Source organism: Cavia porcellus, unplaced genomic scaffold, assembly GCF_034190915.1.
Source record: "Cavia porcellus strain 051 isolate PalLab524CR breed Dunkin Hartley unplaced genomic scaffold, mCavPor4.1 scaffold_5, whole genome shotgun sequence".
NCBI classification, from domain to species: Eukaryota; Metazoa; Chordata; class Mammalia; order Rodentia; family Caviidae; genus Cavia; species Cavia porcellus.
This window is the reverse complement of record NW_026947488.1, coordinates 48,547,770-48,571,344: the sequence shown is the minus strand read 5'-3', so window position 1 is coordinate 48,571,344 and position 23,575 is coordinate 48,547,770. Positions and strand designations below refer to the sequence as shown.

Sequence of the window (23,575 nt, the reverse complement as noted above, 5' to 3'; positions counted from 1 at the left end):
GCAATGTACTTACAATACAAACAAGGAAAAGAGGCTCACTCTTCCTCCCTTTAACTCTTGTTGCTTTTACTGTCTTCTGACACCACAAATTGTTGCCCCTCCATTTGTTGTTTGTGTACAGGAATGCTATTGATTTTTGAGTGTTGACTTTGTACCCAGCTACATTACTAATGAGCCTCTGATGTTACTCAAATCTATATAACTCTTAAATGTTTTCTTCTGGTGTTGAAGGAAGTTTTTTCTTTTTTTGTGATGCTGAGGATCGAACACTAGGCCTTATGCATGCTAGACAAATACATTAATACTTGACCTATATCTCTAGCCATATCACAATGCTTTCTTCCTAACCACTTGACAATTTACCCTGAGCATCACTCAGGCAGTGCATTTGTTTACATACTATCTTGAGCATTACTCGGGCAGATGTCATTTCAACCAGTCATTTCTTGTTTGTAGGAGATAAACATGTATGTCTATGTGTTCTGTATTGATTGATTGCCTTTCCATACTTTTTATTTAGAATGTTATATTTGCCTTTAATATTTGTTTCTAGTGAAATCTAATAGTAAGTTCTAGTTATTTTGTTTCACTAATTTACGTTTATCTGTGCAAAATAACCTGTAAGTTTTGCTAAAATCTATAAGAACTCTTATTGTAAGTACATTTGATGCAATTTGTATACATCTCCAGAAAACAGTGATATTTTTTTATAATACAAAACAGACATGTTTGGGACACTGAGACTGAGTGGAATGTGCCAAAAGATCTGCAAAAGAAAAAACTGAAGAAGGGAGAAATGTTAAGATATCAGAGAGGAAAAACCTGTGTTGTGAAATAGAAAGACAATGCAGGCATCTCCTTCTTGTCAACAGAAATGGTAGAACTTTATTTTTTTTATTTTTAATTCTATTTAAAGAAAGACTAAACAAAACAGAAAATGGGTAGAAATAATACATACTTTCAAAGAAAAAATAAACAGTAAGAAATCACTAGTTGATGATTACATATTGCCTCTTACAAATAGTTGTTCAAGATACAAAAGTGAAACATACAAAGTGAAACATACAAACAGCAAAACTACAAATGGTTCTGTTCAACTACCCAACAAAAACCTAGTAATCGTATACACTTAAACATACATGCAGTTATCCATATCTTCACTTATGTTGAGATTAAACAAACCATAGCATGCTAAAATCACTCTGAACAAAGAATAATACTATATTGCTGGGTTTCACATCATGACACTACCGGATCAGTACTGGATACTGTAGTGTCTCTTTTTTTTCAAAGTATTTGTTCATTTCATCATGTGTTATAAGACCAGTTCTTGTAAACTGTTTATAGGTTCTACACATGCATAAGTCTTAACATGTACTTCTATCCTTTCTATATTAGAGGGAGAAACAAAACAAAGCATATTCCTATACACATGAAACAAAAAAAAGACATATAAAACCACTGTACAAGGAGTTCTACAATGGCTACTGTGTTGTCTCTTGTTATCTTCAATAGAATTGTCTATATCTTCAGACATAGTATAAGTGAATATAGCAATACATAACAATATTAATAAAAACAAAACTTTGTAGATAGTGTAAAACTTCAAAAACAGACAGTAATCAAACCGGAATGGGTATTGTAGTGATTCTTGTCATCTTCAGTGTAGTTGCCTATACTCTTAGACTTGATACTATCAATCATAACAGTTTTGAATAAAATCTGTTGATACCAAACAGCAATCAAACAAACCAGATTTAACTAAGATCAGTCATGATAAAACAGTATAAGTTGTACAGAGCTCCAGATTAAGTTAATAGGAAATTAAAGATGATTACTGTACTATATCCTGTTATTTTTGGGATAGCTGTCTGCTCCCTCAGATCTAGTACAAGTAGACAAAACGGGACAGAACAAAATCTAAGCAGAGCAGTGAGAGCAATGTGGGTTTTAAGTCCTCATATACTATTAACAATATCCTCTGCCATCTTTTTAAAGACTATTCCTCCCTCTCTCTCTAGAATGCCCTGCAGTATTCTCTGTAGAGTTGGATTGGTGGTTGTGAATTTCCCATGTTCCTCTTTGTCTTGGAAGAATCTTGTTTCTCCATTAATTTCTAGAGACAGTTTAGCAAGGTACATCAATCTGGGGTGGAGGTTATTTTCTTTCAGGGCTTAGAATACTTTGCTACAAGCTCTTCTTGTTTTGATGGTCTGTATTGAGAAGTCTGCCATGATTTTGATGGGTTTTCCTTTATAGGTGATCTGTTTCTTTTCTCTGATGGCTTTTAATATTCTGTTCTTATACTGAATTTCTGGAATCTTGATTATTATATGCGTGGGTGTAGCTCTGTTTTGGTTGTAGGTGGCTGGAGTTCTGTATGCCTCATATATCTGAATATCATTTCCTTTTCCTATGCTTGGGAAGTTTTCCTTAATTATTTCTGTGAATAGCCCTTGTAGTTTCTTTGTTTGTACCCCTGCTTCTTTATTCACATTCTTTACTCTTAAGTTATAGATCTTCTTGTCATCTTCTAGCCTTTGTATTGTTACTGCCTTTCCTTATTATTTTTAAGAAATTTTTCCTTTCATGATTACACATTGCAAACCTGTTTTCCAGTTTGGATAATCTGTCCTTAGTTTCTTTCAAGCAGTTTTGCCAGCTTTCAATGGAGTTTTTTATTTCCTGGTAATCTCTCTGAACCTGCTTCATGTATTCTATGTTTTCTTTATATTCTTCATCAAATGTTTCTCTCCCTTTTTTGTGCTCCTCCATTCTTCTATCTGTGTCTTCTTGAGAGGTGCTTAGCATTTCTTTTATTAGTCTACTTACATCTTGCTTTACTTGGTTAAATATTTCACTTTTGAACTCATCTATGAGGTCCCAAAGATGTCTCTTAATGTCCACTGATGCTGTGTCTGATATTGCATGTTTGCTGTCCTCAATCTCTTTTGTATTTACCTCTCGTGGATCAATGTTCTCAGGGATAGGAGCTGAGGACTTTTTCTTGTTGCTTCCTCTTCTCATGTTTTTGGTTTCTTCCATACAGGCATATAGAGGAGGTCCCAGTCCCTTTCCTTGTTGGTTATGGTTCTTCTTAAGTGCTCTGGCTAGATAATCCTGCCCACTCCAGTGTGTTATTGTGGTGCAAACAGGGGCAGCATATGCTGGCTCCTCCTCTCCAGGTCAGTCAACCTGCTGAGGTCTTCACTGCATTAGTGTGTGCTGTGCATAGGGAATTGGTTTGGGAGAACTAATTTGGTCTCAGCCAGGGGCATGACCCAGGCCAAGTATACCCCACCAATCTCATTTTGGAAGGGAACAACTGACTGAACACTGCTGTTCCTTGATCTTGGCAGTCGTGCCCAATTCCAAAATGTCTTCTCATCTGTGCCCCTTCCCCACGGAAGGGTTTTATTCCTGGCACTCACCGCAGGTCAGTACAGGTCCCTTGCTGGCTCCATTCTCCATTGGGCTTGCCAACCTCTGATGTCAGTGCAGCTGCACTTCAGTGTGACTGCGGTTCCAGTGAGTCGAAGTGGTGGGAATTCTGGCACATGAGAGCACGGAATCTTAGCTGCCCCAGGACTGCATGTTTGACTGGTTCTTTTTGCTTTAGTTTCTTTCTAGGTCAAGAGGATCCATATCCTTCTGTCCGGGACTTCCCATGATGTGTTATTTCAGCATCTGAGTTGTCTGTCTCAGGGAACCTCTGTATTTTGCTCTTATCTATCCACCATCTTTACCAGAAGCCAAATGCTAAAATTTAAAGAAGAAATGAAACTTTAAAAATTCTAATAGTGATCAATGATTATAATAATTCTACAGATGGTGGTAATATAGTTGACCAACATCCAGGAAACTATCTTATAATCAAAAAGTGAGGAAAATATATTATTATAAAATATTTATGTACCTTCTGGACCAAGCAATATGGAACTCATTTGATATTTATTCAAAACAAGTGGTTTCAAAAAGTCATTTACAATTTAGATTAGATCTAGTAGACCAAATAATTGAAAAATACAGGATAATGAAACATTAACAAAGACATCCATCATTGACACCTTCATCATTATGTTTAGTGGTTAAATGCTTTATTAAAATTATATCACCTACAGAAAAAAAGGAAAGGCCAGCATGACAAAGTAAAATGTGTTGTTTCAAGGATGACAATAAGGCAAACAGAATTCAGAAAGATACTAGATACTACTGTTCAGACTGTAATGTTACTTTGGGTATTGAATATTATAAGGTATATCTTACAAAGAAGAGTTACTGAATAAATTTGATAGAATTGTTGATTTTATATTTCCTGTTATATTACCTGATAAAAATTAATGAAAAAATGTGTAATTTTTGGTTATTTTGTATTTAAATAATTAGACTAGTAAGTGGTTAATCTATCATTAAACTATCATCTCAAACAAGATAGTACATCAAATAAAATATCTGAATTTCTTGTCTGAAATGTACTACTATTGCTAAGGTTTATATCTAGATGTCCCCCAAGAGCCTCATGTGTTCAGATGCAGGCCTTTTGAAAGGTGATTGGATCATGGGGTGCTACAGATAAGTGTGATGTTTGTGGTGCATGTTTGGAAGGGAGGTCACTGGGGGATGATCTGGAAGGACATATCTCTCCAACCCTTTTCTTCTCTTTTTGTTTCCCAGCCACTAAATTGGGGGGGTGTGGTTTTTATTGTAGCATCATTACAGATAGCCTTAGAAATATTACGTATGCAGCTTTCTTCCATCTAGACCCTTCTCCATGCCATTTTGCTTTTAAGCCTGCTGACCATGGAGTGAAGCTTCTCACATGTGAGCCAAAATATGTCTTTCCTCCTTTAAGTAGCAATTGTTGGGTATTTTGTCCCGGTGACCAGTAAAGTGACTGAGACAACTATCATTGATTTGGGGAATTGTTCTACTGAGAAGCTTTCCTGAGGAGCAGAGTTAAGTTCTTTGGTTCAGGATAGAGTTGGAACTGAGATCTGGGGCATATTATATTAGAAGAGGATGTGAACTCAAGACACAATTCTTCCTTCTTTATCAAGCATGATTCTCATTCAGAAAGTTAAGTTTAGGGGACTTCATCTCTACATCCCTGTCTTGCACCAATACACAGTGTTTCATAAAGTTAGTGATACTAGAAAATGGTTAATTTCATACTGTCTAAATCTAGTGTGCCAGAGTGAGTCATTCCTGTTTTATATCCTGACTCCCTTGCTATAATGTCATGGCAGACAGTGTGTGCTCTCACCCCTTGACTTGAAGCATCATTGTGTGATTTTCTTTATCCAATCGATTATTAACAGATTGGATGCAAACAGGCTTGAAATATACCTGTACAGTTGGACTTGCTTTCCTGTGCTCCTGTTTTTTGTCTTGAGAAAAACACCCCCTAGATAACTACTGGAAAAAGGAAAATATGGAGACACATGGAGCAGATACGGACCAAGCATGTGGCTTGGAAGCAAGATCAGCTGAGTTGGATTTAGACGAGCCAGAGCAGCCAACTTGTGGATACGTGGGCATGAGAATCTATGCTTACTGTTATACATACTAAATTGGGGAGGTGGTTTTTATTGCAGCACCATTACAGATAGACTTAGAAATGCCTTATTTTCAAGGCTTTATCATTTATAATAAACTGATATTTTCATTTTCCATCACTTGAAATTCCGTATAAGAAATTTATGAAAAAGATATCTATTAGTTTATTTTGGCATAATATTTGTTTTTTTCCTACATTCAAGCAATTGGTTACTCAAGACTTTACTATATATTGAACATATATAAGCTGATAAAACTCAAGGATAAATGGTAGAGTGATGGTGAAGTTATACAGGGGAGTTATTAGATATTCAATTCAGCAAGTATTTGCAGAGTTCCCATTATTTACAAGTCCTTTTCTATGCACCAGGGACACACAGATAGAAAATCCTGCTTTCACGGAGCTTTACCCTAGTCATCACTCACCAGATATGGGGGTTGTTCTATTCTATAGCCGTAGATAGTACTCAGTATCCCACCATGGATAATGACAGTAAAAGTAACACAAAATCGAGCAAGTTCACATCACTGAGACCTTACCAAAGGACTTTTTTGAAGAGAAAAATGTAAGGAATGGATGAAAACCTGGACAATAAGTGGCAATCAATTTCATTTAAAAATGGGAGGAAGAAATCTGCCAAGTGGGAACTTTAAAAATATAAACACAAATCAAAGTGAGGATGTGCTTTCTTGCCAGGAGTTTATCTTAAGGTCAAGCAATGGAAGAGAAATACATAGAGCCTTGGAGTTACAATGATTTTACTTAGGCTTTCCCAACTTTACCATAATGCAAACACAACACACACTCTGTAGAGACTGTACTTTGAATTTTAAATTTTGATTCTTTATCAGTGAGTGGTAGTGAAGTATAATACTCTTTCTTAGTGCTGGGCTGTGACAGTCAGTCCCAGCCTCCAGTATCCACATGATCATGGTGTCCTACAGTCCCCTGCTGTTGCTTATTGTATTGTTGTTGAGCTGTGATGCTGAATCTGTTAGCTGTATTAAATACAGTTTTGGCACACAATATCTTCAACTTGCAAAGAACTTACCAGGGTATAATACCATCATATGTTGAGCATCTGCAGCCTCTAATCATTACCAATTATCCTGTGTGGGACTGACTTTCTAAGTAAATTGGATACTTCTCTGTGGCTAACCACCTATGTAGCCTCAAATATCCCCTGCTTCTTCCAGATCTCTTTGCTTGCAAAGAGATCTCATTCTTTTAAGCAATCTCAGTGATGTATCTATCTGTTCTGCTGAAAAAAAAAATTCCTGGTGCAAATTCTGATTTTATCTAGCACTTAAGCCTAGACATTTCCAAAAGTGAGAATGCCAGACAATTCCCCATGTATTCATTTGGTTGAGTTGGTCACATATCTCAATATGGATTGGAGATTCAGAAAACGATAATGACTTGTACCAGATAGAAATTTATTTCTTGTTCACACATAACTTTGGCTGTCCACAGTTGGTAGGGTGGTGCTCTGTGTTATTAGGGACTCTGGCATCTCCTATCATGCTGCTCCTGTATTCTTGGCCTCTTGTCTAAGATGGCAGCATCTACATTCTGGGTTACAGGATAGGGAAGATAAGAAAAAGGCATATCCCTGCTGCTTCTTAGGCAAGAGGCAATGTTTCTACTGGCTGAAATGTAAACATATCACTTCTGTCAGCCACCGGGGAGGCTGAGAAATATTCTTTATTCTGGGTAGCCATGTGTGTCCAGCTAAAAATAAGGGGATGTAAAACAATAGGAGGAGTAACTACTGGGGGTAAGTTAGTAACATAAGCTCAGATTATGCTATGGTATAAATAACCCAGTATATGTCAGTGGCTGGACATGACTCATCCTTATGTGTCCTAAGACCCACAGTGGACAGGTGCTTTGCCATCAACACAGAGAGCTTAAAAGAGGATCAGGGAGCGTAGAGATGTCACTCTGGCCAGCAAATGCCCATAACTGATGCACATCATTTCTGTTTTCCATTGCCCTGTCCTTCCCCTAATTACCAGGGAGGCTGAGACGTGTGCGAACGCATTTGATTATTACCAACAAAGCAGTGAATGCCTTTGCCATAGGAGTTAAAAGTTGAATTCAGTTAAAAAGTGCACATGCGTTGATGCATATACAATGACTCATTGCTACCACAGCTGAAGGCGTTTTACTTTTCTTTTGGTCTGAGGAACTGAACTGAGGTCCTCCCACACACCAAGCGTGTGTTCTACAACTGAGCTACATCCTCAGCCCGAGCAGAGGTGTGGATTGAGCACTTTGTCAGCATGTAGCTTTGCTTTCTTCCCACACTGTTTTATTTGTGGTTTGGAGCTCCAGTTTGCTTCCAGCCCCGACTGCCAATGTGTGCTTTCTGTGTGTATCCACAGTCTTGAAGAAATGCCCTGGGTGCTGATGCTAGATTTTTCCATTTGACACAGAAGAGGTCTCCCTGTAATGACAATAAAAATAGCCTCCATTTACGTTGCTCCATTCTTGTCTCTTTAACCGAAGGAGCCAATTAAATAAAGTGTATCTTTCGGCGCCGGTTCTGTATTCACTTTTAGATTTAATCAGCCCTCTAAACCTGCAGCATAACTGCCTCATAATGTCAAGCTAATATATTGAGATCAACTTGAACCTACCATTCCCAAGGGTGGTTTTGTTTAAAGGCGAGTTGTAATTGAATTTCTAAACAACCCCAAGCTTTCAAGGTACCAAAATAAACATTATCCAACAGAAATTTACCCAGGAGTCTTGCTTAACTTATATGTCCTCTAAGGAACAAGTTTTTTAGAAATTTTCTTGTTTTTTTTTAAAGTGAGCTGAACTCTTAGATATCCCTTTTAAAATTACTAACCAGCATCTTTCAATTTTTGAAGCATTCAAAGCTAAATACCTAGATTTACAAATCAGGTAAATCAGCAGTTGATTATTCATTGAAAACCAATTTCTTTGCTTTACAGAAAGTTCCCTTCAGGCTATTTTAACCCTTGTGCTTTTTCATTGTTCAAGGAAGTATCTTCAGGCCTGTTCCGTGTGCCCAGTGTAAAGTTTACATTCTCTTCCGCTGGGACTTGTTTCCATCGAGGGGGAGCATCACTTTGTCTTGGCTTTGGGATCTGCCTTGGGCATTGGTGGAGCTCACTTTGGGGTGTGTCCTGGAGACCTATGGAGGTGTGGGGTTGGCATCTCTATCTGGTCCACGCCTTCTTCTTCTCTGGCACTGCTCTCTGCAGCTCTGCTTCTTAGCTGCCATAAATTCAGTGGCTTTGCTTCACCGTGCCTTTTTGCCATGGCATTCCCGCCTTGGAACCAGCCAACCCTGAACTGAAAATTTCTGAAATTGTGAGCTAAATTAAGTCTCAACCTCCTTTAGGTTGTGGTTGTCAAGTGCTGTGTCCCACATTCAAAGGTTTATCTTTAGCTACAGCACCCTTTCCCCCACCCACTGAACACATACCCTGCTCATCAGTCACCCCCCACAGTTCACCTCTTGCAAATATGTTGACTTTTTTTCTTCCTGGGTACTTTCTGAGGCTATTGCTTCCATCTAGAATGTTCCTTATCCCACATCCTCTTTTAAAGCTTGTTATGGTGGTCAACATTATGCTGGCTGAATTAAATCAGCATGGTGCTAAGCATGGATGGTGTCTTACTTTTTACTTGTCGCTGAGACAAAATACCTGAAGCCCAAATTTGGGAAAGGAAAAGTTTATTTCTTATAGTTTTTGGAGGTTTCAGTCCACACTCAGTTGGGTCCAAGACAGGCGGGCATGGCTGGGCTGCCTTTCATGGCGGCTGCAAACAGCAAAAAGCAAGCTGGAACCAGCAAAGAGCAAGACACACCTTCTTCCTGCCATTACATCACATCTTGGCTCCACCCCTATGTGGGTGGAGCACTGACAACATCAATTCAAGCACTAGACAATGAACCAATCACAAATGCACAATGCAAACTCATGAGGCCGGGGGACACAGACATAAACCATGACATTCTACTCCTGGCCCCCAGGACTCATGTACATCTGTTATATAAAAGACATTTAGTCCACCTCCAAGAGTTGCCAAAGTCCTAAGCTTCAGCATTGCTGAATAGTCCAAGTCCCAAGTCCCCTCCAAGATCTATGGCAAACTTAACTGTAACACTCTGTACAAATGAAGCAAGGTTAAACATTTCTGAAATGCAAAAACGTTACCATTCCAAAAGTTACAAACAGGGGAATATAAAGCATTGGAAACAAAGTAAGTCCAACATCCAGCAGGACAAACATTAAGTCCCAGAGTTCCATGCTCAGCATCTGAAGCAATCTGGTTGCAAGCTCCAAAAGGCTTGGGTGATTCCACCCCCATGGCACTTCCAGCGATTTCGCAGCTTTTCTCTTAAATCTTCTCTGCTCGCTTTTTGCAGCTTCCCTTGGATCATCCACATGCCTGGCTTTTTCAAACTTCTGGGGTCTCCACTGCACCTTGGGCTTCACACTTATATCTTCACAAATTGCCCTCTCAAGGGCATACTGCTTGGTCAGCCAGGCCCTTTGCAATCAAGGTGGAAGCCGTCTTACCCTCAGAATCTGTGCATTTTCCTTGCACCTAAAATCAGCACCTTGTGGATGCCGCCAAGGTTTGCTGCTAGTTGTAGCAGTAGCCAGGCTTTTCTCTCTCTTGGCTGTAGGGGTCAGTTGCCTAGATCGCAGGGCTCTGTTTACCTGATTGTGAGAAAAAGCTTCTCTATGTTGCCACCATTCTGGAACCTCATGTGGTCGCTGTCGCCATTCTGGAACATGGCACTCTGCAGTTTTTCCTTCTGAGCAAATTTTTTCACCTTTGTTGTGAGGCTGCACAGGGTGCGGACTGCACTTCCTGGGATGCCCCGTGGCCATCTTTCTTATTTCTCTTTTTCTCCTCAGGAATCAAAATCTCAACTCTGTCTTTACAATCCACAGCCTTCCTGGAATTTTCCTTCGGGCCAAACTTACAGCATTGTACATTATCCTGCTGGGCTCTTTGCTCCTGATTTGAAATATAAAGCTGGCTGAAAGCCCCCAACAATAGCCATGCCACAGCCTCAATGTTCGATTGCTTTTTAATTTCCTTTTCAAGATTAATCAGTCCATTGCCCTTTGTCTCAGTCTTAGGCAAAGTCTCTGGGCAGGAGCAAAACGCAGACAAATTCTGCCAAACCATAACATACATCATGTGGAGTCCAACGACCAATGCAGTCCTTCCCAGCAGAAACCTCCCAAGCCTGGTCTTTACCATTCAGCTTTCTATCAGCCTTCTGGTCTCCTGAGCTCTGACCAGAATCTCCTTTACAGAACAGCCTAAGCTACTCCGGCTCTAAGCATCCAGGCAACATGTCCAAACCTTTCCAAACTCCGCCCACAAGCCATTTCCAAAGCCTCTTGAAAACATGGTCAGGAATAGTCACAGTAAATGACCCCACTCCTCGGTACCAAATTCTGTCTTAGTTACTTTTTACTTGTCGCTCAGACAAAATACCTGAAGCCCAAAGTTGGAAAAGGAAAGGTTTATTTCTTACAGTTTTTGGAGGTTTCAGTCCATACTCAGTTGGCTATAAGACAGGAAGGCATAGCTGGGCTGCCTTTCATGGTGGCTGCAAACAGCAAAAAGCAAGCTGGAACCAGCAAAGAGCAAGACACACCTTCTTCCTGCCATTACATCACATCCTGGCTCCACCCCTATGTGGGTGGAGCACTGACAACATCAATTCAAGCACTAGAAAATGAACCATCACAAATGCACAATGCAAACTCATGAGGCCTGGAGGACACAGACATAAACCATGACAGATGACCCACCTGAGGAAAGTTGCTGGCATAAAAGGAGATGTGGAGTGAAAGAGTGCAGCGTTGTGGGTTCTGCTAAGTGTTGTTGTTTGGAGCGGTTGTTTCTCCTGGAGAAGCTTGTCATGCTGGTTCCCCTGATATGAACTCAGCTGTTATTATCAGAGGAGCTTGGGAATGGCTGTGTTTCACTTTTGGGGAGCTCTGGTCCTTACTTTAAGCATCACTTCCAGGCTCTAGAGGCAAAAATGTGTGCTGTTTAATTTCCAGAAGTTTATTCTGCTGGCTTCCTGATATGTACTCTACTGTTCTATCAGAGGAGCTCAGGACCTCATTGTTGCTGAGAAGGACTGCAGTACTTTTCGCCCTCGTCCTTATTTTGAGTGTCACTTCTTGGCTCCACTGCAGAACCCTCAACATGCTGGCACAGATCCTTCACCTTGCTGGCTTAGATTTTCTGGCTCCCACTGCTGACCTTTGGGCCTTTCCAGTGCAGAGCTGCAAAACAGACTTGGATGAATCCTTGTCATGGGCTCTAGGCCTCCTATTGAACTTGTGGGAGGCATTGTCATGGGCTCTAGGTCTTCAGCTGGACTCATGCAGGACACTGCTGTGGGATCTAGGCCCTTGGCTGGATTTTCTAGGTCTTTAGTGTTGTGGTAAGATTTCCTGTCTCTATAGATTTTCATGTTCTAGACACTTCATATCAACCTGTATAATATATGATCATTTCATGGCTGGCTTCTCTCACTTAGCATGTTTTATTCATGTCATAGCATATATTATACTACTTCAATCTTTTTTATACTTAGTGATATTATATGCTTAGTGACATACTATTATATGAATGTAAGTGTGCTCACTGGTCAATTGTATATCTTCTTTGGAGAAATGTCTTCAAATCTTTGCCTGTATTTTAGACATTTGTTATTCTTTTGTTTTCATTTTGTCTTTTGTTATTCTTTCTTTATTGTTCCTCATCAAATATATGAATTGCTTTTACACCCATTCTGTGGGTTGTGATTTCATTTTGCAGCACTTAATCTTCATTTTTGAAAATAATGTTGCTGGACATAGGATTCTTGGCTTGCTGTTTTTTATTTTTAGTGCTTTGAATATCATCCTGCTACTAGCGACTTTGAATATCGTTATTTCTGATGATGTGACTATTGACATTATTGACATTTCTTTGTATGTGATGAGCCAATTTCCTCTTATGGCTTTGGGATTTTAAATTTGGTGCTCAACATTTTGACTATAGTTTTGTGTATAGATACAGTTCTCTTTATGTTCATCCCTCATATAGTTTATTGTTCTTGTATATGTAGAGCAATTTCTTTCACCAAACTTGGGCAATAGTTATCCATTATTTCTTTGAATTTTTTTGCTCTTTATTGTTTCTTCTGTTACTCTTACATTACACATTTGTAGTTGGACTTAATTGTATCCTACATTTTTCAAGACTCTATTCATCTTTTTAAACTTTTTTATTTGCCTGTTCTCCAAAGTGTGGAGTGCCTATTGATAAATTTTCAAGAGTTCATAGAGTCTTTATTTTGTGAACCCATGTAGTGAGTTTTTCCTTTGGGGTGTTGTTTTATTCCTACTACAAGTTCTACTTGATACTTTTTAAAATTTCTATTTCTTTGTTCATGTTATCTATTTAATAAGGCATTTTCATTATAATTTCTGTTTAGATATATAGAGTGACCAAAAATATGGTAAATATTTAAAATTAAAAATATATTACAGTGAAGAAACATTGGTACTTACCCTCAAAATACTCCCTTTGTTTTGAAATCACCTATCCCATGGCACCTGTCACTTTCTGAAGCAGTTCTGAGAGCTGTCTTCCCTAAGTGTCTTATGAGAAGTGATCAAAAATACAGTGAATGTAGCTGCCAAGTGCCATTCATCAGAAAGGCAGACTTGTAAAAATATTACAGTGTGTCCTCACCTACTTTATTCACTAGATCTGGTGCTATGTTCCAAACAACCATGAAAGGTGAGTGTTTTGAATCAGTTTTAACATTGAGGGAGCCACAACTGTCTAACAATACCCTAACAATACTCAGGGAAAAGGACTTCCAGAACTGCTTCGGAAAGTGGCAAGAATGATGGACTTAAATGTGTATGAAGCAAGGAAAGTATTTTAATGGTGATTAATGATAATATAACTTTTACTGTAATAGAAATTTTAAAATAAAAAATTAAAAATAGACTTTTTCAATCACAATGCAGAGACTTCTATAGTTGATTGAAGATGTTTATAATAGCTACTTTGAAGTCTTTGTGTGTTGTGTTCTTCATTGGGCCCTTTCAAAGGCAGTTTCTATTTCTCGCTGCTTTCTCCTATGTATTTAGGTCATGCTTTCCTGCTCATTGGTCTGCTTTAAATTTTTTGTTTTGCAGACATGGACGCTTTGGGAAAAAAACTATAGCAGCTCTGGATATTGACGCCTCACTCCTCTGCCCCAGAGTTGATGCTATTTGCTTGGTAGTTTGTTTATTTATTTAGTGAATTGGTGAAATAACTTTGTGGAAATCTGTTTGTCCTGCAGTGTGAGGCCTCTGATGCTCAAATTTCCTTCTCCTGTTTGTAATTTTTAGTCTGCTACCTAGGAGCCACCCTTAAATTCACACTATGAACAGTCAACTGTTGTGCTTACGCTCCCTTAGTCTGTTAGAGTCTTACCCTTCTCTCAACTTTTGGGGAGAAAATGTACGTATATATTGGAGGCTGCTGTCACAGTCCGGGGAATTTATGTTTTGGTTCCACATTCAGCCAGTGACTGTCTTGGAAGCTCCCTCCTTGTTCTCTCTTGAAAGGGCACAGCCTTGGACTTGCTAGCATTTATCCAGACTTTCAGAGATGTGTATGGTTTTATTTTTAAGCCTGATTTCCTGGGAGTTCCCCTGGGTCAGAGTAGCGTATTATTTAGCCAGTGTTTCATCACAGATTGTATTTCACCTCCTTTGTGCCTATGAGACTTATGCTCTTTGTTGACGAATCTCTGTGTAGCTTGGGGAATGCTTACGAGACTGGCTCATCTCCAATTGCAATTACTCCTGAGTGCGTGCAGACTAACGCATGTGCACAGTCTTCTTGACCCCTGGGGCCAGCTGTGATCCCAAGAGGGCTCTTCTTGGCTGTCTTCTATGCTGTTAATTTCTGGCCACTCTGCCATTCCACTCATGCTGTTGCTACCAATATCTTGGAGCTACCATCATTCTTCCAATCACCCTTCACCAAGGTTTCCTGGTTTTCAGTAACATCCATATGGCATGGAATTTTCCACATGCAGTTCCAAGTATAGTCAGTCCCCTCAGGCAGTACTATGGAGCTCCTCATCTTAGGGCCTGCCACTTTTCCTGGGAAGAATCTCTGCAGGCCTGCACAGGACCCTGAGTGGGGAAAATGGACCAGTTATTCTCTTTTAGTGAGGCCATTGCTCTGCACATAAGCATTAGGTGGGGTGCTAGCATCTTGTCTTCTTGGCTCTCCCACACTAGCATGTAATCTCCATTTGAGGAGTAAGCTGGTGTAGAGATGATTGGGATTCAGTGCGCTCAGCCTGCCACGTGTAGGCTGGACTCCCACCACAAAGGTGGAGACTAGTTCTTTTATCCACCTACATCTAGAATAGTTTTTCAACTTGAGGTTGATGGAACAGGAAACACTAGAGTCCTGCTCCTCGCAGAATGGAACCGGGGGAAATAGAACCTCTGTTCTATGGTTCAACTACTACTGACCCTGGCTAGCATTGCTGAGACTTAACAGATTTTCTTGAATGTGTTTCCTCATCTACTCTGTGCCCTTAGGGCGATTTAAAAAATGCATAGATGATATTTTTAAAGAATCATTTTTTTGTCATTTCAGTTATTGTTTTGTTATAGAGTAAGTATGCCAAGCTCCTCACTCTGCATTCCTAAAATCCTCAAGATCAAATCTCTTAATATTATTGTTTAACCTTAAGTGATGATGGCCATGGAAATTGTGAGTCTTTTTTCCCCATCCCAAGCTTCTAAGAAAATCTGTTGATGCTACCTTGCAAATTTGAGCGTCAGTAGCTCCTTGTACCCTGCACTGTGTCATTGGGTCCAAACCACTGTCTTCTCCCAGCGGCAAGGGCCTGCTGCTTCTGTCCTTGTTTCTGTTTCCACTCTTCTGCTTTCTGTTCTTGACAGAGCGACTGGGATGATCCCTTAAAATTCTAAGGCAAAGACTTTCTCTATTCTCTCTCCCCTTTTGCTCACTCTACTCCAGCCAGTCTCCTCTTTCACGGCACAGGCCACGCCCTCTTGCACCTCAAAGCTTTGCCATGATTGTGTCCTCTTTACCTGCATTACTAATTCCTCTCCTCAAACCTTGCTCTGTATAACCTTCCTTAAGGGACCTGATATAGGAGAAGGCGTGGTGGCAAAGCTGCCTCGAAAAAATGAGTGGGACCAACATGTTAATTACAATATCCCAGGAAACACCACGACTCCATTTGTGTGTAGTACTTCATGGGAGCTCCCACTAGGTGTGGACCGCATAAAAGAAGGCCAGCCATCACAGAGCCATCACAGAGCTGTTATTTGTGAGTTCTCATCATAGCTCACACCCTGTTTCACTCTGCAGAACTGATTTCTTCCATACCCACTTACCACACACTTTTCAAATAAACTTAGGCACTGTTTTTGGCTTCTCATCAACCTTTGTTATAGGTGGGAAGAAATGGTTTGATTGACAAACCATTTCTAAAGCCTGCCCAGTACCAGACCCATGCTGTCCTTCTTTACAAGTGCATCAGCTCCTTAGTGATCCTCATCTTTTATTTTACCATGACATTCATCGTACATTACAACTTCTCTATTGTGACAATAATTTCTAGACTACCTCTTCCCACTGGCACATGAGGTAGATAGGGCAGGAATGTTTATTTCTTGGTGCTCTTATATCTTTAGCACTTAGAACTTTACGTGGAACAAAATAGATGCTTGTTAAATATATGTTGAATGTATTTTTCACAATTTCTGCTTGGTTGTGCAGAAATATGGCTGGATATAATTTAGGAAAGAATACAGAGGATGAATTTTGTCTTTGGGGTAAGAAAAACTGAGGTTTAATGAATGTTGTTTTCTGATTCTGTGGAACATTCTGATACAGTTCAGTCACTTCTGAGGAAAAAATGGAAATTTCACAGTCATGTTCCCAAGAAGAGATTAAAGGGAAAATAAAGAAAGAATGAAAGGAAAAAAAAAGAGAGAAAAAGAGTCTTGCTGTTGCATGAAGGTGAATGTGAGACCTCCCTGTCATACTGCATACCTTCTCTTCACGACATTTTTATTGGTAAAGCCAGTGCAGTAAGAGGACAAAAGCTCTAGGTCACTGGAAAGGGGTAAGGTGGCCATCCCACCTGTCTGCTCACTGTTTTTGATGGTGTCCTTCACTGTGACTCACTTCCAGCTTTTCTTTGCCCCTGTATTTACTTTACCCCAGGGGAGGTGAAATGATGTAGCTGGTTGCTAAATTCAGGAAGAATAAATGGAGCTTGCTCAACTCAGCAACCCCAGATTTCCTCGAGGGAGAGAGCCTACTTCCAGATCCTAGTTCTCATCTGCCCTTTGGTTCCTAAGTCTTTCCCTCATTTCTGCACCCAGATGGAGAGACCTGTCCCAGTCACCTCAGGATGCATAAATCTGCCCTTCTCTGTGATTCACCTAATAGGTCTCTTTCACAGTAAGCCATGTTCTCTAATTAGCCATTATAATGAGAAGGATGAAATTTAAGTCTTCAAATGCCATTCTTTTATGTTAATCATCAAATTGTTGAGAATTTAGGGAGGGGAGAAGGGAACCCCTGTATCTTGCTCTTGTTGTGTTGGTATGAACTGATTTATGTGGCCACCTAGTTGCAAGGGAAATTAGGAAATGATGCATTTGACTTCTCTAGTCTGTATTTGGAAGGCAAAAATTGAGAAGAGATTTGGAAAGACAAATTGAGTCTGTTGTACATGTCACAGAAGTCACTGAGGGCTTCATACTTGAGACCAGCGATACCTAATTGTTATTTGGGAACTGGTTAGAAATATGGACCACTGAGTTCTACTTAGCAAGATTCCTTGGAAAGTGGTCCCTGCAGATAGTGTTAACTAAATCCTGCCCATATTTGTAAACTAAGTTTTATTGGAACACAGGCACATCTGTCTGTTTGCAGTATTGCGAGTGCCTGTCTTTCACACAAAGATAGAGTTGAGCAGTTGTGGCAGAGGCCACATGACCTGAAAAGCCTAAAACATTTATCATCTAACCCATTACAAAATAATTTTGTTGTCCCTGGTCCGAGTCAAGTTGAGTGCTAAAAGTATGGCTTGGCTGACAATAGTGGGGAGATGCCGGACCAAGAAAGGGAAAGACGACCACTCCTCCAGAATGAGGAAATGGGGAGAGAACTGAAGTGGAAGAGGTAAGAGCTGGCAAAGAGAAAGACTGATGGGAAGAAAGGAGGATGTGGGTGAGAGAAAAGAAAGGCTGGACAGGCAGAGATTGAGTGAGAGTTGGATAGTCGATCAGGTGAAAAGAGGAAAGTTGATAGGCTCCTGGCTGGGTAGTCTCAGCAGTTTTAATCTCCCAACAGTGCCTAGCATGTCACCTAATTAGGATGAGCATGGATCAGTGATGTTGATTGAAAAAGGTGGCAACACAGTATATAAATTGAGGCTCCCCACTGAGCACTTTGCTTTCAAACTCAGGGACTTTGTGTTTTCACACACGCCCTGTGGGATAAGAGAGGGTCCAGATAATCTTATTCTTACAACACAGCTAAGAAGTTATGGCCAAGAGAGAGTCAGCGACATTTCTGAGGTCACCAAGCCAGAGGCTATCCCCAGGCAGGACTGGAGGCCGGCTCCTTTGCCCAATTCTTCCTCTAGGGGAGGCTGCATGAGAAGCAGGAGCCTGGCGCCCAGGGCAAGAACTGGTTTTCCACCTGGGACTGCCTGTGGCTGGTTTCTGTTGGCCTGAAGGAACTCCTGTTAGTTTTTTCAGCAAACCCCAACACCATTTGGGGTTTTTAGAGGGGTCCTCTGATTTTGTGATACCTGTGTTCAAAAGGTTGCATTTCAGCACCGGTTTGAGCTCTCACTGGGATGTGGGTGGGATGGAAATCAGAAGGGAAGAGGGTGGCAATATCTTCCAAAAATGTCTGGGCCTCAGGGGGACCAGAGATGACAACAGGAGAGGATGTTAGGACTCCCCAAAGATCTGGGTTGAACTTGTGGACCTCCTCTTTTTCTGGGGGTCCTGTCCCCGCTTTATCCTTCCAAATACCTTCTTTCTTCACTGTTTCTCCAGCTGCCTGAGGGCTGTTCCCAAGAGCCGTCCTGTGGCCTAGGTTTTGGATTATGCTCTGACTGCCTCAATTCCTGCTTCCAAACCCTATGCAAACTTCTCTGGCGTAGGTTGCCGCCCCTCAGAGCACTTCTGAATCCATTCCTCCTTGCTGACTTTCTGCAGAACCTTGGCACCCTTCATCTCATGCACAAGTTCAGCCCAGCTCTTTGGGGAGTCATAGTCCTCCAGGGGTAGTATTTGACCTCCAGGATCAGAAGTCAAAGGATAAATGCTTCCACTTCCTGTCCTTTCAAGAGACAGCTCTGGGAGATTTCCTCATCCATATTGATTTGATCCTTGTGGGATGGAGCCTCCACCATCCACAAGATCAACCTTAGTGACACAACCTTATATGGTTTTCCTACTTCCTTAACAGACCTCCCCTACTCCTAAAGTTCCCTTCCCTGGGACCACCTCCAAAATATCCATTTTCACCCAATTTTGTCAGGGTCTACTTTCGTTGAGATATATTTTAGATGAACAACTATATTATCATGAGGGGATTTTTGTGTCCTTTCTTCTGATATTTATACCTCTTATTTTTTCTTATTTTAGTCATCATCTAGGATCTTATACTGAAAATGTAATCCTGAGAGTTAGCATCTTAGAATGTTCCTAAATTTTGCATGACTAATTGTAATGTTTTAGCTTTGGATCTGGTGCTTGCTTTAGGGTTCTGGTAGAAAGTTAAAAAACTATTACTAAGGAAGATTTTTTGCTGCTACCCACTGACCACAGTTTGCAGGCAGTTGTGTAACAGCGTGAGTGGGCATATTTTAAGCCCAAGACAAGCACTGTGTTTATCAAGTGTCTTTTCTGCATTACATTAGTCAACTCTTGCCCTCATAATATTGTAGGACAATGTTGTTGTGTTGTTGTGTTGGTACGAACTGATTTATGTGGCCACCTAGCTGCAATGGAAATTAGGACAACGACTCCTGCCCTCGGTGGCTGCATACCACAGTTATTTTAACACACATTCATGGAGTAGCTAGGGTTTGACTAATCTGACTTGAGTAGGGCTCTAAGCTTTCTGTGAAAGTCTCTCATCTTCCTTGGACCAGTGCTGGAGCTAAGTTAAGACTCTTCTTATGTCCATGGCAGACATATGAGGAAGAACAAGTGGAAATAAGTGATGTTCCCTACAGCCAATGCTTACCACCACCGTCCAATTCTCACAGGATAAAGCAAGTTGCAGAGCCATGCCAACAATAAATGAAGATGGGGGAGGTGACTCAGCCTCTGGTGGAAGTGATTTCAAGTCACACGGTGAAGAGGAACAGGGAAAGATGAGAACGTAGGAAGAGGAATGCGCCTGGCATGTGCATCCTTTGAGATATTTGCAGACTCTCTCCCCCTAAGTATGTTATATAATTATGGTAACAGATTGTCAATTGTTGAAAAACATCATTGTGCACTGGAATAAACCCTCCTTGCCTTGATCTATTATTATTGTTAAATGACTGGTTATTATTTTCTAAAATGATTCCTGTGCTTAATAGGCTTCCACTGATGACTGTGGGTAAGGAGAGACAGGACTCATTCTGGGAAAGTATTGTCATTTCTTTCATGGGAGCAGAGTTCTCCTTCTCCACTGAGGGGTCAGTGACCATGTGGGCTCCATTTTCCTGGCTGCAGGATACAGCCTCCTATGATGGCACTGGTATGCTTCCCTGACCCTGCTGCTTGGCACAGATAGGGGAGGAGGGCCCACCTTCTGAGTGGCTCTGATGATAGCTCTGTTTTATAGGTTGGATTATGCTCTCCTCAAGTTCTTATGTTGAAGTCCTAACTCCCACTGTTTTGGAAGGTGATCTGTTTCAGAAATAGGATCTTTGAAGATGTGATCAAGTTAAACTGAACTCGTCAATGTGGCTCTCAATCCAGTATGAGTGGATCCTTATGAAAAGGGGAAATTTGGACAGAGAAAAGAAGACAGAGACTTGATTGATGCTTCCACAAGCCAAAGTCAAAGATTGCTGGAAATGATCAGAAGTCAGAGCAGAAACACGGGTTATGGTTCAGATCTAGTGTCTTCCCAACCCCAAGCATGTATGTGCTCAGAGCTGGGGCTCTTAGAAGGTAATTAGCTCACAGGACACTGTGCTTATCAGTGGATTCATCTACACGTGTCTCGAGCAGTGAATATACTGTTAGGAGACAAGGCCTTATTAGAGGCCGGTCAATGGGGCTGTGACCGGGAAGGGAAGGGAGTATCTTTTTCCCTGGCTCCTCCTTCTGTCTGCTTCCTGGCTGTCATGATGTGAGCAGCTGTTTTCTGGCAGACCCTTCCACCCTGCAGTTTCTGCCTTGGAGCCTGTTGACTAGGCACTATTACCATGAACCAAAAATAAACTTCTCCTTTAAACTATGGGTGTTGGGTATTTTATCTCAGTGAAGAGGAAAATGACCAAGATATGGTACAGATTCTTCCTCCAGCACCCACAAGAAACTAACCTTGCTTCATATCTTGATCTCAAGCCTTTGACTTCCAGAATTGTGAGGCAAAAACAAAACGAACTGCTCTTGTTTAAGCCGTCTCAATTCATGGTACTTTATGACAGCAGTCCTAGCCAATAACTATGTCCCCCAAATAATCACACTTGCAAATGCTATGAGATCCTGAGAGCTCTCCTTCCCTTCCTCCCTCACTCCCCATCTCTCAAACTCCTAACCTCTCTATCTCCCTATGGCTGTTTGTTTTGGTTTCACTATTTATTTGCTGGGTGAATTTGCACAAGTTGTCTAGTAGCTTTGATTTCTGTTTTTCCAATACAGCAGGAACAGCTAGTCCTATTTATGGACTTGTTTTGACAATGCAGTGCATACATATGATGATGTTTCCTCACATGGATTAAAGGGTGGCCATAGGAAGCATCCCTGAAGAGGAAGCTCCAAAGCCTAAATCTGAAAACAAAGGAGGTGACAGGGAGGAGCAGCCACCAAAGTCACAGGAGTTTTTCCATCGCTATGTAATAGTGCTGTCTCGTGGGAAATGCTAATTTTCCGCTCTGTCTCATTTTTGAAGACTTGGAATTTGAGTGTCCCTAAGGAATCCCTTGAGATATAACCCTTCGTGTTAAGAAATGGTTATCTTGCAGATGAAATAAAGTGACAGCATGTTGGCACTTGGTAGAGCCAGACCTTCATTGGCCCCAGGATTGGGGGTGGTTGGCCCAGTATGGGTCATCTCTGGAGGACACAGGAGGACTGGGGTGCATCATCCCACACAAGGAAGGTGGCGAGCCACAGTGTGGGTCTCCCTGAAGTAGCCTGTGGTTATCCATTTATATTTAGTCAATAAAAAACAGTGTGCCTGTGAGGGTGGGTGTAAATTGTTATTTACTGCTTTGGGAGAAAACTCCCACACAGGGCTCTCTGGCAGGGGAAGCTTTGACAAAAAAACTCTGGCAGACACAAGGTATGGCTTTTTATTTCCAGTGGGCTAAAAGGAACATTTTGTCTCTAATGTTTGTCAACCTGTCATCATTAAGAGGGAAAACAAAATCAGTGGGTGTCTTTCTGGCCAAACATGTTCATCAGTTAATATATATAGATAGAGAGCAACCACACTGTGCTAGGTAGGAGTGTCACGGTAACCAAGCCAGATGTGGCCCCTTTCCTTATGGAGGTAAGACAGATGAAAAACAGCTTTGATGACATTTGGGGGTAAGGACCCAAGCAAGACCCCCTCTCCTATCTTGGTTCTGATCATGGAGGTTAAGAAAACTAGTGAAAACCCAAAGTACTGACTTTGTTAATGGCTGAGAAGGAGCCAATAGTTCACTGAATTAAGGAATCTCTGGTATTAGGCAGAATAAAGAAGTTGGATGAGTTTTAAAGGAGAAAATTTGTCTTCCTACATCTAGATCTTGGGACTTACTGTTATCTGGGTAACAAATCAGCAAACTAGAGAAAGACTGTGAGAGCTAGGGTAAGGCAGCCTTTCCTTAGAGAGATTCTGCTGTCTTGCAAAATGTGCCTTCAACATCATTGTAAATATCCTAAACTTTTATTACAACTGTTTGTGGCAATGTAATAAGGGATATGGTAGGAACTGGATCTTGCACAATCATAGGAGGGGTTGGGGAAGCAGCATCTAGTGAGGGCCCTGGAGGTCCAGGAAAGGTCGTGAATCTTCTGAATCACAGGTGTGGGTGGAATGATTAGGCTTTCAGGAGCACCGGGGGCCAGGTTCCCAGGGCCTGAGAGGACTGGTGAAGAGAAGCTGGGGAGAAGTCTACGGAAGGCTGTGGCTGCTGTGTCGGCCTGCAGGACCAGCAGCTAAACTGGAGACCCCTGCCTGCACAGCAGGGCACAGCAAGGACCAGATGGGACCTGCTGGCGCTGTGTATGTGTCTTGCAGCATGGAACCACGAAGACTCTCAGGAAGTGAGGCTTGCTGGGTGCTTCCACTTTTCATATGTGGTACAATGTTTTCTTCTTTTGGCCAAGTCTAACTTAAAAACATACAGAGAAGGAAATTCTGTGAAACAGAGTCCCAGGGTAGCCAACTTTGCTTGTGCTGTTTGCATAAGAGGGGGAAACCATACTACCAACCCTGCAGGGAAAGATGCCCAGGACCAATGAGTCCCAGAAGCAGTAACTCCAAACATGATCCAGTTCCATCTGCTTTCTCTCAGGATGTCTCCACTCGCAGTCTTGGGAGGGAGAATCAAGTCAATAGGGGAATGAGACTGTTATAAGTTTGATGTTTTCCAGTGCCTTCTTAGGTATCCAGGACCAGATAGTGGGCAGTCTTTGTGCTGCATGACTCTGAACACTTCCAGAGGGACAGGATATGGGGTAAAATAGACCGAGGGGTAATCGCCACTGG

At 41.2% G+C, this 23,575-nt stretch overlaps 2 long non-coding RNA genes across 2 annotated transcripts in view; one reads left to right on the top strand and one right to left on the bottom strand.

Moving 5' to 3' along the window:
* LOC106029041 (uncharacterized) overlaps positions 1-23,575 on the top strand; it is a 129,292-nt gene that overhangs the window by 36,628 nt on the left and 69,089 nt on the right. The gene's annotated exons all lie outside the window — the stretch shown is intronic.
* Positions 2,579-23,575, bottom strand: part of LOC134476075 (uncharacterized) — an 88,549-nt gene continuing 67,552 nt past the window's right edge. Inside the window, exon 2 of the long non-coding RNA XR_010047524.1 lies at positions 2,579-3,759. This is a non-coding gene — a long non-coding RNA (uncharacterized LOC134476075). The remainder of the gene's footprint in view (positions 3,760-23,575) is intronic.